The sequence below is a fragment of the Triticum dicoccoides genome, unplaced genomic scaffold, assembly GCF_002162155.2.
Source record: "Triticum dicoccoides isolate Atlit2015 ecotype Zavitan unplaced genomic scaffold, WEW_v2.0 scaffold19820, whole genome shotgun sequence".
Lineage (NCBI taxonomy): Eukaryota > Viridiplantae > Streptophyta > Magnoliopsida > Poales > Poaceae > Triticum > Triticum dicoccoides.
In genome coordinates this window covers 98,132-113,852 of record NW_021233161.1, presented here as the reverse complement: position 1 = coordinate 113,852, position 15,721 = coordinate 98,132, and the positions used below count along the sequence as shown (strand labels likewise).

Here is a 15,721-nt window from a genome sequence, read left to right as displayed (position 1 = left end):
AATGGCCCAGGGGGAGGGGGGCTTTGCCTTTCTTTTCTTTGGTTTCTATTTTCCTTTTATTTCTTTTCTGTTTTCTTTTAGTTTTTTATTTTATTATAGTTTTGTAAAATACCAAAGTTGTACCTAATTTAGTTTTAATAAATATTCCACTGCCCCAATAGTTTTGGGAAATGAAATAACTTAGTTAATATTTTATTAATTGAAAAAGGCATTTATTTATTTGTTTTTGTTATTGTTTTGTTTATTTTTGAGCATCTAACTATTTTATCAAAATGTGGTTTCTCCACCATAATTACTCATGATTTATTTGACCCATCTTGAACATTTTAGTTTTAACTTTTGAAAACTTTATTTGTTTGACTTGATTTTGAATTTGACTTTGAACGAGATTTGAATCATCGTGAGATTAGCAACAGTAATCGTGGTGACGTGGCCCCGTTAGCAGAGGTTTACTGTAGCTTGATTATCCGGGCGTCACACTTAGTGACAATGAGATAGTTGTAATGAGGAAGATGATGAAGTCTTGACTCAAAATCTCCATGAGATTGGGAAAACTCTTCGTAGAGCTAAAAATAACACTTATAAAAGGTTCCAAGATGTTCTTGCTTGCTTTCAAAAATGCAATGACTAATTTCTTTACGAGCAAGCAAAAAGTGAACAACTTGAACATGAACTTGCTATGGCTCATCAATGTCTTAGTGACTTGAGGTCTTTAAAAGAAGAGATTGAAGTTACACATTGTAAACTTAAATAGGATTTTGAGCCCCTTGACCTTGACTACAAGAAGGTCAAAGGAGAGCTCATCAAACTCTCTAAGTCTCATGAGGAACTTCAAGCTACTCACGCGGAGTCTCTAGCTTCTACATGCGCCTCTCATATTGATAATGATGCTTGTGCTACTAACTCTATCTTGTGTGAAGCATCGATATTAAAAGAAAATGTTGAGCTAAGGACTCAACTTGATTTGCTAACTAGCAATTATGGGAAATTGGAAGAAAGTTATGAAAAGCTCTCGGGCACTCATGAGGATCTTATAATCTCTCATGATGGGCTAAATTTAGCTCATGAGGCTATGTGTATCAAGGTAAAATCATGTGAGTCTCATGTGGATATTACCACATCTTCTACTCGAAATTCCTTATTGCCATGTGCTAGTCCTTGCAATTCCTCTCTACATGATATTGGTACATCTTGTGATGAATTGCTCACCATTCCTTGTTGCTCTAACAATGAAGTTTCTACTTCCTCTAGTTCTTTTGTTAATACTAACCATGTAGAGGAAAATAAAGAGCTCAAGGCCCAAGTCACCAGTTTGAAGAAAGACTTGGAAAAATATTGTGATAATATCTTGAGTGTGCAAAAGGACCCTCAAGACAAAATTGGACTTGATTTCATCTCCAACAAGAATAAGTCCAAGAACAAGAAGAAGGGACGAGATCAAGTCAAGAATTCGGCCAACATTATTTGCTTCAAGTGCAAGAATGTTGGACACCATGTGAGATCTTGTCCATTGAAGAAGAAGGCTTCAAGTGTGAAGCATCAAGGGAAGTGGCCTCAAGTTCAATCTTAAGATAATGAAAGGCCTCTTCCCATGCCTAACCATGATAATGTTCTCCAAGTTGAGAAGGTAAATAAGAAGAGAAAGGGTAGCACATGTTGCTATATTTGCCGTGAGAAGGGACACATATCTTCATCATGTCCCAACGGTAATGTCTCTAAGCCTCAAATTTTCAATGATCATTATTCACTTAGAAAGGATAATGTTGGAAATTTGTTTGCCAAGTTTGTTGGTTCCCAAAGTGGTTTGAAAGTTGATAAGACCATTTGGGTTGCTAAACCTATTGTGACTAACTTCTTAGGACCCAACTTGGTTGGGGACCATCAAGCTCAAACTTGATCAATAGGTGTGTGGAGGACATTGGAGACTTGGTTAGTTTATGTAGAAAAAATATTTTCACCATGTATTATGGTTCAAAGCCAAGTCAAGTGGTATTATCATATTTGCCATTCCAATGCTCTTCCTGGAGGTAATTTGTATTTATATTGTCTACATTGGAAGTTACTAGTCCCTCTCATGTTTAGGTTTTGTACCTAGCATGTGTTTGTATATGGTGTGCCTCCTATTATGCTTGATTTGAGTTATCTAGCATGTGTACGTCGCAATGCACTTCATATAATTGTGTGTGTGTGGTTCCGAGCCTTTATTGCTTCATTAGTTGAATCATATAGGGCTCTTTTGAGATATTAATGGATCACCACATTATGGGGGAGTGATATGCTTTGTGCATATCACAATCCTTGTTAAATGTGTACAATTATGGGGTGCCACTTAGAATATATTTGAGATTATCTTATATCTCTGTGGCATGCAATGCCTTGTTTACATATGGCATTATTGTACGGTTTTGCCCATGGCTATCTTCAAAATCATATTAGGAAAATCGTTTGATTAAAGCTATTCCAATTGTTGCTTTGCATGATGATCTATCTAATTGGAATGTTAATAATATACTATCCAAGCTCTGTGTTTATTTCTAAACTCTCATGTTATGCTTATGTTAGTATAGATGGTCATGTACTTATGTGGTTTCTACGCCAAATGATAACTCGAAATACCATTTTGTTTGAGTTCATCTTATTGGTTTGTATGGAGTTATGGGAGTGTGTTATCTCATTGTTTATAGTATCCTATATCTAATTGAGTGAGATATTCCTATGAGTATGTGTGCAATGCATATCTTATATGCTCATTGGTTTTCCTTGGTTCATATGTTGAACTTTGTGTGCTATTATATGTTGATTTTTTCACTTTGATTTATTTTGGACAACATGAATGACTAGTGATGCTATTGGAAGTATTAATGGTTATGTGTTTATTTGTCCATTTTGTATCTCCCTGGATTTTGGTAGAAATGTGCATGCATAGTTTCCATGTGTAAATTCGCATGCCTTGTTTGCTTTATTTGATCCCATATATATCTGGTAAATCCATCAAATTCTTAATAGCTAAGATGTGCATGAAATTCAAATTCATATCGATATGCACATACTTAAGTGGTTTTACCCTATGTGTTGTAGTTATGCTAACTACTTCGGACCCAATAAGTTTGGGGACCATATTGTACTTAAAATGTTTTAGGTACATCTAAGAAGCATTGGGTGCTTGGCTTATTCATGGAGGTGGTGGTACTATGAGGAAATTAGAGCCAGGCTTGGACATTTTATTAATCTATGACTTCATACCAATGCTATCTTGGTAACAAGTATTTACTTCATGCATGTATATAGAAATGGGGTCAACCTTGTGTAGGTTGCATCATGGCATGAATTTCTTGACTCGTTCCTGTGATACTTGTTTCCTTTCTCAAAGCATCCCAACAATGATCTCTTGTTGCTAGTTGTGATGTCTTTGATGGTTGTGTGTTTGGAGTTCATTAATATACAATAAGATAATATTAAGCCATGTGCTATGCTTTCAAGCAAAGATCTCATTGGTATATTTTATGACTCCCATTTGGATATCTTATTCTTTCCTTTTGTAACCATTTCATGTGTACATCCTTCGTTGTGGATATATATCACCATGATTGTCATCTACCTAGAATCTTATAAACGTGAGAGAAGTTGCATCTCTAATTGATATCCTTATTCTTTCATGTCCACTGTTTCACTCTCATTTTGTATCTTTGGTGGCGTGGAAGCATAAGTTGTATGAGTGCGTGTCTTACTTTTTTTGCGTCTTAGTGCACTCATGTTTTGTGAAGATTGTTGTCCTTGCACTTGCCTTGACAAGCCTATTATTTCCTATCTTCACCATGGGTTGTCACAAGCTTTGATTTTTAATTTGCTATTAGTGAGCTTGTGAACCCATTTGCTTGATGTGTGTGTGTGACCTACTTAACTTTGTGTGTGTGGGAAGGACATGTCTGGCACCTTGTATCTCATTTACTCAAGACTATGTTGATGCTTACTTCTCATCCTTATATTAGTCTTCTCAAGTGCTTTGACATGACTCACACACATCGTTTTGGTTGTGCCTATTATTAGGTTGCCTCATTTACATGTTTCTCAACCATATGTTTGTTGCAATTGCTAGGCTTATTTTCCTATCTATGCTTGCTTGCAATTGTTTTGTGTTCCTATTGATTTTGGGGGAGTGATGATCCTATTTTGTGCACTTATACAAATAAAAAAAATTCTAAATAGTGCACAAATCATGGGGAGCCTCTCTATTTTCCTTAGAACACTCCGTTGCTCAAATCATAATATTCTTTTATCCTTCTGGATCGTCGGATCTTTTGATTGCTTGTGTCACATTGTGTTATGCAAATGAGATCAATTTGTGCCATGTACTTTGTGCCATGTGCCTTGCTCTTATGCTAGGCTCAAAGTTGTATAATAGTGGATTCACTTGTGGATATCATGTTCTTATCAATTACAACCTTTTTTTGTGTATACGGGTTTCTTTGTGGATACATATCATGATTATTATTGGCCACTTAGAAATTTTTATACATAAGAAAGTTCATGTCTTTCCTTGATATCATTTAGTCCTTGCTGGCCACTTTGTGTGTTCCTTCTATTCGTATAGTGGCTTTGGTAAGAGGTTGTGTCATGAGTGCTTGTATGCATTGCATATATCCTTGCGCACTCAAGTGTTTTGGATGTATTTTGCACCCATACTTGACATGATGATCATATTGGATATTCCTATTTTATCTTGTCCAAAATATGTTCTTTGGATCTTTTGAATGTTTTCCTCCCATGTTTAATCTAATTTTCGTATCATACTATCTTGTTGCATTCTAGATACTATATATTGGTTGAGCTCCTCAAATTTTTCATCATTGAATATGTGCATTTGATTTAACTCACATTTCCGCGATATGCACACACTAAGGAGGAACTCATACTATATTAGTCTTCTAGATTTTTCCATTCATTTTGGCATTTTTTGCCAATGGGGGAGAAATTTAGAGGGTTTAAGATAAGTATTTTTGTAGTGCTTGTTGTCACTCATGCATATCTACCCCTGTTATATACTCTTGTTGCATGGATGAGTATTGTATATAGGGAAATCTTCTCCTAGTTTATGTCAACCAATGTATGCAATGAAATTCGAAGTTCATTCACACATGCATATATTGTGGGGGAGCTTGCTCTATATATTGAGGTCTTACTAACATCAAATGCTTGTGTAGTGTTTTGATGTTAATACAACCGGTTTTGATAAACATCAAGTTTCTTTGTGATAATTAATGCTATCAAAATCACCGCAAGTATACAATTTATCCTCGAAAAAGTGCGTGCTTGTGTAAAAATTCATTATATAAACCCTCTTGTTGAGATTGCCATCAATTACCAAAATGGGGAAGATTGAAAGTACATGTAGTCCCCATGTGTGGTTTTGGTAATTGATGACAATCCTTATGGACTAATGTTTGCATTGAGATATACATGTGAAGGTTAGTCCCATTGGAATATGATTGAAGATTAATGAAAGACAACTCCTTTGAAGCAACAATTACATTGAGATGATCAAAATGAAGTTCATTGGAGTATCTTAAGGGTTGCCATGCTTAGAGCTATGGTTTGAGCCATAACGGATCAAGATCTTAAAAGGATGATTTGAATGATGAATTCTAGGAGTGACTCAAAGATATGATCATAATGGACTCATGTGTTGAGTCATGATTGATCAAGTATTCAAGCAAGCTATTCAAGTGAAGAATTCAATATACCCTTCAAGACGTCAAGATTAAACATGGAGTAGAGATATAGGTTGACCAAGATGAAGCTCAAAGATCGAACTCTAAATGGACAACACACGAGCACAAATGATGCACCACATAGGATCTTGTGGTATGATAAGAAATTATCAATTGCACTCTGTGTACTAACCCATACTATGTGTTGTCTATGTTTTTGAGGGTTAGGTGATTCTCATGGGCTCGCATCAAGAAAGAGATTTCAAGTGTCTATGAGAGGATGACATCAAGTGTTGGTGATCATGGTTGACAAGGGCAAGTTCAAGATAACCATCCCAAAGGATTACATTCTTGAAGCTTGTGCATGATCAAACGATGGACAAGTGAAGATGAATACAAAGCAAAGCTTCCCACATTGTGTATGGGGGAGAGACTTGAAGACTTTACCAATGTCTTGCCTTCATCTTGAGCCAAGAAGAAACATCAACATCAAGCTCAAGTGAACGGCTAGTGTCGAAGGTATTAGTTCCTTTGATGTTAGTGTTGTGGAGTGATGACCACCAAAGAAACATATACACTCAAGAATGGATTCTCGATAGCTATGTAGTGTAGCTCTTTTATGATTCTTGAGTTATAGGGATCCCGCACTATTAAGAGGGGATAAAAGGGATTTATGATGGATTTGCTCAATTCAACATCTTCTATACACAATTTCACTCATATCCTATATACCAAAGAAAAGCCAAAGCCAAATAGTTTCCCAAAATATATGATCTAACCTTTCCATACTTTGCACCCTCCATTTTGGTTTATCTTGGGTGGTTCTCTATGTGAGGATCTGGAGCTTTTTCATAGCTTCAAAACGAGCCCAAGATCATCAAAATCGGAGTTCGGATGTGAAAGTTATGCATGTTTTAGTTTTGGGGTTCCTGCTGTTATTTTGGCCGGACGTCCGGTAACGTCCGGAAATCCAGTGCGCCGATCCAGAAGCAAACAGACGGATTTCCGGTACTTATCGGATGTCCGGTGCCCAGATGTCCGGTAAGTGTTGGATGTCCGACAAACCTGTTTCGCAAATATCCTGCTACATTCGTCTGATGGCATGCTACGGCCGTCGGACGTCCGGTGTTCCACCGGACGTCCGGTAATCCACCGGACGTCCGACACTTTCCTGAGCAGAATTCTCCCCAACGACCACATTTGGGGCCACACTATAAATACCCCTTCACTACTTCGTGGAGGGGTTGAGCAACACATTCATATGAATCCTAGAACACAAAAAGGCTCCCTCTCACTTCTCGTACATCAAAACTTAGATCCCAGAGAGATTCGTGAGAGTTCTTGAGAGATTTTCCAATCAAGTGATAGATCCACTCCCTCTCCCTCTCTTGACCAAAGGAATTTGTGATTTGAGCAAGTCTTGAGCATTTCCCCTTTGTTCTTGTTACTCTTGGAGGTTGGAGACTCCTAGGCGGTAGGAGTGCTCCGGTGAGGAATCAACTTGTGATTTGTCCCCCGGAAGGTTTGTGAAGGTTTGGAGGCCGCCTCAAGGTCTACCACTAGTGGATGAGAATCGCCTTCATGGTGATACCTCAAGGAGAATAGGGTGAGCCTTCGTGGAGTTGGTGTGCCTTCGTGGTAACATCCACCGCTCTAACGGTGACTAGCTTCCCTCCAAGGAAGTGAACATCGGGATACATCCTCGTCTTCATGACTTCGGTTATCCCTAACCCTAACTCCTTACTTGTGGTTTACTTTGGTCACTTGACCGTGCATTCACTATATCTTTTTGTCCTCATTATATTGTGTTGGCCATTCCCTTGAAGAGATTATTTAGGCCTACACTTTATATTCGCAATTCATACTTTCTACTATTGTTCTATCTTATGCTTAGTGTGAATTGCTAGCTTGTAACATTCATTTCCATAACTTGTGTAAGCTTGTAGTGCTTACTTGAGTTTGCTTGTATCATTCAATTCCATATATTGTGATACAATTTGTGTAAACTTGTATTGCTTACTTATGGTTGTGTGTATTATTCATTTCCATATCTCTTGATACACATTGAATAAGTTTGTGTGACTTACTTGTGCTTACTCATATCCTCGTTGTTCTCATCTTGTTTATCCTAAGTTGTTGGTGGACTTAGTGAGCCTAGTATATTTAGGATTTGTGCTTGAAAAATATACGCTTAGTTTATTTCCGCATTAGGATATAGCCAAATCCGTAAAAGATTTTAAATCGCCTATTCACCCCCCCTCTAGGCGGCATCGTGGTCCTTTCAGAGGGACGAGATATGATAGGTTAGATGAAAGAGTCCTAGGTAGTGGTGCTAGCAATAAGCTTATTTATTTTCCGATGAAAAAACCAACCTTATTTCTTTATGTTTTTCCTCTTATTTGTTTTAAAGGGGCGCATGTGCCCATTTGGTCCGTGTTGGCTCTATAGGCCTGTCCAAGTAATACACACGATCAAAATTATCGAAATTACATACATGATTGCCAAATATACATAAGGCATCACGCTCGATCGACCAGGATGGCAAGCATGCATGGCAAATCCGACTTGCTTCCCCATGTTTGGCATGCCCCCATGCGCTGTGTCCAACTCACCGAAGCCGTCTGTCTAAGTGGCCAAGAGTGGCATTGTGGTGGGGTCAAAGGTCTTGGTACCCCATGTCGCCTTCGGTTCCATTGTGGCGAGCATGCATCATCGTGGCAAAGCCGACTTGCTTCCCCATGTCTAACATGATCCACCAGGCCTCGTCCAATGCACCGAAGTGATCCGTCCAACTGGCCAAGAGCGACGTCGTGGTAGGGTCGAAGGTCTTGGTACCATCCATTGCATCGACGGCATGCACGAATGGAAGAAGGCTCCCGGCCTCTCCGGTTGCCTCCCCTACGAGATTGGCCTCGTGAAGGGGCTCACCGTGTTCGACGCCGGCGGCAACCAGATCCGTGGCCCCATCCCGCTCTCCTTTGGCTGCCTCGCCGACGCCAAGGAGCTCAACCTCACCCGCAACCAGCTCTACGGCCACGTCCCCGACGCCAAGGAGCTCAACCTCGCCCGCAACCAGCTCTACGGCCACGTCCCCGACGTGCTCTGCCTCCTCGCCAAGACCAGAAGCTCACCAACCTCTTCCTCTCCCACAACTACTTGCACTCCATGGGCTACCACTGCATGGAGCTGGTGAGGAGCCACGTGCTCGACGTGCGCCGCAACTGCATCCTCGGCTTCCCCAGCCAGCGCCCGCACATCGAGTGCCCCATGTTCTACGCCGACCCCACCAAGCACTGCCCCTTCATCCCGCACATACCCTGCAACCTCCCGGGGTTCAAGCCGCATGCCATCGCAGCGTTGCCGGCGGGGGAGAGCGCCGTGCATGGCTAGGGCGGGATGGGAGTGTGGCCGTGGGAACTACTGACGTCGAGATAGGTGGTTAATTAGGTGAGGGAGAACAACAATAGGTGGCAGATATGTGTCGATCATTTGGTCATTGATTTGAATTTTTTAAGTGTTACTACTCCGTCCAAAAAAGCTTGTCCCTCAAATGAATATATCTAACACCAAGTTAGTGCTAGATACATCCATTTAAAGGACAAACTTGGGACTTGAAGGGAGTATATAGTATGTCCATCTGATTGCATGAAGCGTGATTGTGTTGTGTTGCATTCGGAGACAAATATATGTAAAAAGTTCCATTCGGGACCCAAACCCTTGCCGTGCGTGTGTATGGGAATGTGATGCCTACATGGCATCATTATGGCATTGTGGGACTTCCACTCAGCATTGTGTGAAACAAAGGTTGCTTTGTAGTCCATTTCTAAAAGTATAGTATTTGAAAAAACTTCAAGAGACATATATATGTCTATAATTTTTCAGTCATTCAATCAAATACCAAAACAACCATATCATCCACTAAACTTTCCGAGTTTTGACAAAAGACACATCAATTAATGAAATCTTCTAGGTGTTAACGACAACAATATGAAGTGTACCACGTTCTGGTTTTGATCGGACGGTCACACGTGATCTCCTTGGAGATATTGGTGTGATGTTGTTTATCTCTACCACGTTTAGGCCACCATCCAAGGCCCCCTCTTGATGTCGACTGCCGAAGGCAAGAGGAACTGCGGAAATCAGATTTCTAGCTGAGAATCACATGCCCTGAAAACCCAAGGTTTCCTCGGCAAGGTTCGTCCATGAAGGATGAGTCAGGGTCTAAGAGATCAAGCCAAAAGTCGTAGTCAATGGACAACATGTCAATATTCTTGTAATATTGTTTGTTGGCATGGAGGGACGAGATATGCTAGGTTAGATGAAAGAGTCCTAGGTAGTGGTGCTAGCAATAACCTTATTTATTTTCCGATGAAAAAATCAACCTTATTTCTTTATGTTTTCCCTCCTATTTGTTTCAAAGGGGCGCATGTGCCCTTTTGGTACGCGTTGGCTCTATAGGCCTGTCCAAGTAATACACACGATCAAAATTATCGAAATTACATACATGATTGCCAAATATACATAAGGCATCACGCTCGATCGACCAGGATGGCGAGCATGCATGCCAAATCCGACTTGCTTCCCCATGTTTGGCATGCCCCCATGCGCCGTGTCCAACTCACCGAAGCCGTCTGTCTAAGTGGCCAAGAGTGGCATTGTGGTGGGGTCGAAGGTCTTGGTACCCCATGTCGCCTTCGGTTCCATTGTGGCGAGCATGCATCATCCTGGCAAAGCCGACTTGCTTCCCCATGTCTAACATGATCCACCGGGCCTCGTCCAATGCACCGAAGCGATCCGTCCAACTGGCCAAGAGCGACATCGTGGTAGGGCCGAAGGTCTTGATACCAAGCATTGCATCGACGACATGCACGAATGGAAGAAGGCTCCCGGCCTTTCCGGTTCCATCCCCTACAAGATCGGCCTCATGAAGGGGCTCACCGTGTTCGACGCCGGCGGCAACCAGATCCGCGGCCCCATCCCGCTCTCTCCTTTGGTTGCCTCGCTGTCGCCGAGGAGCCCAACCTCGCCCGCAACCAGCTCTACAGCCACGTCCCCGACGTGCTCTACCTCCTAGCCAAGACCGGCAAGCTCACCAACCTCTCCCTCTCCGACAACTACTTGCACTCCGTGGGCTACAACTGCATGGAGCTGGTGAGGAGTCGCGTGCTCGACGTGTGCCGCAACTGCATCCTCGGCTTCCCCAGCCAGCGCCCGCACATCGAGTGCCCCATGTTCTACACCGACCCCACCAAGTACTGCCCCTTCATCCCGCACATACCCTGCGACCTCCCGGGGTTCAAGCCGCATGCCACCGCAGCGTTGCCGGCGGGGGAGAGCGTCGTGCATGGCTACGGCGGGGATGGGAGTGTGGTCGTGGGAACTACTAACGTCGAGATAGGTGGTTAATTAGGTGAGGGAGAACAACAAAAGGTGATAGATATGTGTCGATCATTTGGTCATTGATTTAAATTTTTTAAGTGTTACTACCTCCGTCCAAAAAAGCTTGTCTCTCAAATGAATATATCTAGCACTAGATACATCCATTTAAAGGACAGGCTTGGGACTCGGAGGGAGTATATAGTATATATGTCCATCTGATTGCATGAAGCATGATTGTGTTGTGTTGCATTCGAAGACAAATATACCATCCACTAAACTTTTCGAGTTTTGACAAAAGACACATCAAATAATAAAATCTAGGTGTTAAAGACAACAATAAATGACAAGTGCGGATGAATACCACGTTTTGGTCTTGATCGGACGGTCACACGTGATCTCCTTGGAGATATTGATGTGCTGTTGTTTTTCTCTACCAGGTTTAGGCTACCATCCAAGGCCCCCTCTTGATGCCGAATGCCGAAGGCAAGAGGAACTGCAGAAATCAGATTTCTAGTTGAGAATCACATGCCCTGAAAACCCAAGGTTTCCTCGGCAAGGTTCGTCCATGAAGGATGAGTCAGGGCCTAAGAGATTAGGCCAAAAGTCGTAGTCAACGGACAACATGTCAATATTCTTGTATTACTCCTTGTTAACATGGAGCGACGAAATATGCTAGGTTAGATGAAAGAGTCATAGGTAGTGGTGCTAGCAACAAGCTTATTCATTTCCCATGAAAAACCAGCCTTAAATCTTTATGTATTTCCTCTTATTTGTTTCAAAGGGGCACATTGCCCTTTTGGTCCACCTTGGCTCTATAGGCCCGTCCAAGTAATATGCACGATCAAAATTATCGAAATTACATGCACGAATGGAAGAAGGCTCCCGAGAACGACATCCGCATATCCAGCGTTGCCGCCCCCAAAGAATGGCTTAGAGCACTCTCTCAAAGCACCCTCTAGGGACTCTACCGCGGAGGCTGCCTGGTTCTTCCCCTCTGCCTTCTCGCCCTCCGTTGCGCCCCATGCGGCCTTATACATCGCCTCGATGAGCTGCAAAGAGACACATGATGAATTTCAGAGTTGAAACGTGGTTAAAGAGCTCAAAGAAATAAACAACCCGGGTCTATGGAATCAAACTAATGATGATTATGCATGTAAAGCGTTTTTAATGCATAGACCAAAACAAAAAAAACTATTTAACAAAATACCGTGTCATCGATGAAGTCAACCCAATAGCGAGCGATGGCACGGTCGTGGCTGCCGGCGGGGAGGAGGGAAGGGCCGGCGCTGTTAGGGAAGGCCTGGTCGACGTATTGTATTATGTTGAGCAAGCCATGGACAGGCTTGGCGCCGTGAATCAGCAGCACCGGCACCTTGCCGTGGCGGAGCAGATCGTCGATCTTGTTGTTGTTCCTGGGGTCCTGCTCCACGTAGTCGTAGGGGCCTCAGGCCCTTGAGGCGGAGCACGAGCCGCACACGCAACACGTGCGGGCTCACCCTGATCCCTTCAGGTCTTCTCCTGTCTTCAACGCCATCCCTTCCTAGCTCGTGTGTTGATCAGCTGAAACCTTGCGCGTAGCTAGCTAGCTCTGTGTTCTTGGCTGTCCCTGCCTGCACTTTCTCAATGTTTTGGTTGTTTGTGTGACTCTTGGAGGATGGAACGGCAGAGGAATTTATATGATGATGATGGACAAGAAGGGAAGGTCAAATTCCCGCATAAAAAGAGAGACGGGAAGGTCAAATTGTTTGGTTGGTCTCTGAACCATATCTATTCTTCGGTTTCGCAAAAGTAATCAAAGTATATATGGCCATATGCCCCCATGGCTATCCTTTTAGAATTGTTTGACTCGACAAGCACGAGCAAACTCTAGCCAATCATCGGTATGCCGATCAACTTTTCCCGAGTAAATACAAAAAACCACTTCTCGCAAAAAAAATACAAAATGCCACTACAATTCAGATTAGGGTTCCAAAATAGAGTACCGCAATTATTTTGTTTACCAAAAAAATTACCACTTTGAAGGTCTTTCTTTTTTGCAAAAAACACTAGGGATCGGTTGGGCTCAAATTGATCCCAAATGGCTCGTACGATGCATATTCAACGGTGCCTCTCGAGTTTGACTCCCATGGGCGACATTATATGCCACACTTGTTTTGCCAGTAAACCAGACACTGACAACTGGGCCTTGGAGTGTCCCACGCGTCAGTATCTGAGCCAGGTAACAGTCAACTACTTTGATTGACGGCAAGGCTCTGTTTTGGGCATTTTTTAGTGTGGGCTGAGTAGAGAAGGTGAGAAGTGAGGGATGTTAGTTGGGCGAAGCAAAACTAAGCAGAACTAAACAACCAAGCGCATGAACATGAAAATTCAACATCTATATCATGCGCTAGATTGGATGGCCGCCTTCCTATCTGCTGTCCGTGGACATGCCTGGACATGCATGTCCATGAACATTTGATATGTTTAATTTGATGCATAATGTTGGAGATGCCCTTATAAGATACAATCCATGCTTCCCCGCCCCCTGCCGCTCTAGACTAAGAAACTCACACGAAGAGGCGAGTTGAGTGGCGGAAGTTAAATGCCTAGCCATCGGTGGCCGTGCCCCTGTGTAGAGTAACAATGACCTTCCTAGTGTAGAGTAGTAATAAGAGGTGATATCATCAGAGGTCATAGAACTTACGCTGGATGTTCAGTTTGGTACTAAAACTTAGAAAATACAGATTTATGGTCACCCAACTTGCGTTTTCGTGCAAATACGGTCACTTTATCCGCATCGGACGTTATCCCGTGCTTACGTGACATGCCAACATGGCTATGGCCCACCGTAAGTGACAGGAACCATTTTTTGCAGAAACGCCCCTGTTTTGTATTTAATTGCACAAAAACCTCCTCATCAGCATGCGTGTTCCACTTAAGAGAGAAATGATAAATAAAAAGTTCATGCGCACGTAACGCTTGACAGAGATATGAGAAACAAAAAGGCCGCACAGGGCTAGAATTCGCTACGCCATGCATGCAAATGCCTGTTGTTACGGCATATCTCTCTCAAGGTAGTTTTGGTGATTGATGACAACATGTTTGCGGACTAATCTTGTACTTTGAATTATTCACAGATCCTCCCCTGGCACGAGACGCCTTCTTCCCTTCGGAGTGTATTTCAAGACGGTGTAGCTCTTTCGTTTCTTTCTCGTTGGACTAGTTGCGTAGAGGGCACCGTACTATCAAGAGGGGGTCCGCTGGGGTTTTGCATGGGTGGAATCATCACGTACACATCAGTTTCTCACCCTCCGAGCATTTCCTTTCCATTGAAGAGATCTCTCCTCTCTCTTCCTTGTCCTGTCTGGGTCAAAGCGGTAGTACCGCGCACCCAGCGGTAGTACAGCTGAGAAGCCACAAGCGGCAGTACCGCTCCGCAGCGGTAGTACCGCCCGTGGCTCCACGGCAGTAGTACCGCTGGGGGCCTGGCACCTCCGCCTTGTCCTCAGCTTCTTTGAGAGATTTCTTCTCTCTCTCTTGCGCCCCAACGGTAGTACCGCACTGCCTGCGGTACTATGGCCGAAGGGTCACAAGCGGCAGTACCGCTCCACAGCGGTACTACCGCCCTTGACCCCACTGCCGTAGTACCGCTGGGCAGTCTGGTTCCTACTGCCTCGATTCGAGAGGTCTTTTTCTCGTGTCGGGTTTTGCGGCACTAGTCACGGTTGTAGTGGCGGTAGTACCGTTCCAGGAGCGGTAGTACCGCCCTACCACCGCGGTAGTACCGCATTTGGATCTGTTCCCTACTAGTCTCCTCAGCATGGCAGTATCGCTGGATGGTGCGGCAGTACCGTTGTCCTGGCGGTAGTACCGCCCCCTCTCAGCGGTAGTACCGCCCTGTGCGGGGCTGGTTGGTGGGGGGCAATGGGATTGTTGCACCCACTATAAAAGGGAGTCCCCTTCTTCCTTCTCACCTACCTCTTTTTCCCCCAAGCTCCATTTATTGCTCAAGCTCCATTAAATACTCCAAGCTTCATTTTCGCCCGATCTATCTTTCTAGCCAATCAAATTTGTTGATTTGCTCGGGAGTGGTTGAGAAGGCTCCGATCTACACTTCCACCAAGGGATTTTCGATTCCCCCACTCATCCCTAGCGGATCTTGTTACTCTTGGGTGTTTGAGCACCCTAGACGGTTGAGGTCACCTCAGAGCCATATTCCATTGTGGTGAAGCTTCGTGGTCTTGTTGGGAGCCTCCGATTAAGTTGTGGAGATTGCCCCAACCTTGTTTGTAAAGGTTCGGTCGCCGCCTTTAAGGGCACCAATAGTGGAATCACGGCATCTCACATTGTGTGAGGGCGTGAGGAGACTACGGTGGCCCTAGTGGCTTCTTGGGGAGCATTGTGCCTCCACACCGCTCCAACGGAGACGTACTTCCCCTCAAAAGGAAGGAACTTCGGTAACACATTCTCGTCTTCACCGGATCCACTCTTGGTTATCTCTTACCTTTACTTGTGCGAGCTCTTTAGTGTTTCTACCCTTACTTGCTTGTATGCTTGTTGTTATTGCATCATATAGGTTGCTCACCTAGTTCCACATCTAGACAACCTACTTTGAAGCAAACTTTAATTTGGTAAAGAAAAGCTAAAAAATTGGT

At 43.3% G+C, this 15,721-nt stretch overlaps 1 pseudogene; it reads right to left on the bottom strand.

Moving 5' to 3' along the window:
• Positions 1-11,526: 11,526 nt before the first annotated feature.
• Positions 11,527-15,721, bottom strand: part of LOC119345005 — a 16,819-nt pseudogene continuing 12,624 nt past the window's right edge.